Source organism: Ahaetulla prasina, chromosome 2, assembly GCF_028640845.1.
Source record: "Ahaetulla prasina isolate Xishuangbanna chromosome 2, ASM2864084v1, whole genome shotgun sequence".
Classification (NCBI taxonomy): domain Eukaryota; kingdom Metazoa; phylum Chordata; class Lepidosauria; order Squamata; family Colubridae; genus Ahaetulla; species Ahaetulla prasina.
Window position 1 is genome coordinate 116,792,358 of NC_080540.1, and position 827 is coordinate 116,793,184.

Consider the following 827-nt stretch of genomic DNA (forward strand, 5'->3'; position numbering starts at 1 on the left):
CAGTAATAACCACCTCTGTAGTATTCATCAGTTTAGGTTTAATACATGCTAGCTATCTCATTTGAGGTGAGAGATAGATATATAATTAACACACCATTATAGTATGCTACATTTCTATATGTTATTTTATCTTTGTTGTGGTATTATGATAAAGCTTTATCTCATCTGATTTTTCAAATTTTGTTGATCATTGACCAAACATTTTGATTTTGAATTATACATATATTTTCTTGGACTCATTTGATTTAATGATTGATCCATTCCCCAAATTGAAATGAGAAGAACAACATTTGGCAATCATAGAGATATTTTCCAAATAATCAGAATTCTTGGAAAATTTATAGGTCAGGAAAGCTATTAGGTCTTATTGCTTTTATGTAACTTGCTGCAAGAGTTTTACAGAGATGCTACATTGAATTCTTTCAAACTAAGTCCATGTAGGTTTATTCAGAGGTTGCGTCCTCCTGTATCTATTTACTTAAGAAAACGTGATGCTGAAAGCTGAAAGGCTTGTTTTTGAATCGACATTCCAATACATGCATTTTATTCTCTGCAACGAAGAATCGTGCATAATTGCAATGTGCTTGAATCTTAATCATAATCATATCGCCATTCGCCGCAACTGTTTCTAGGCATAAAGCAGTTAACTGCAGTGGGCTCATAGACCCGATTCAAGGCGACGTTTTGAAACGGGCGAACAATTTGGAAAACCCTGGACTTTCGTTACCTGCTTCGTTAACAAAATGGCATTTTCTTCCCTTTTTTTTTTTGACTCTCTAGGCGACCCGTCCGCTGCCCCGGTTCTATTGGCTGGCAGGATATCAGCT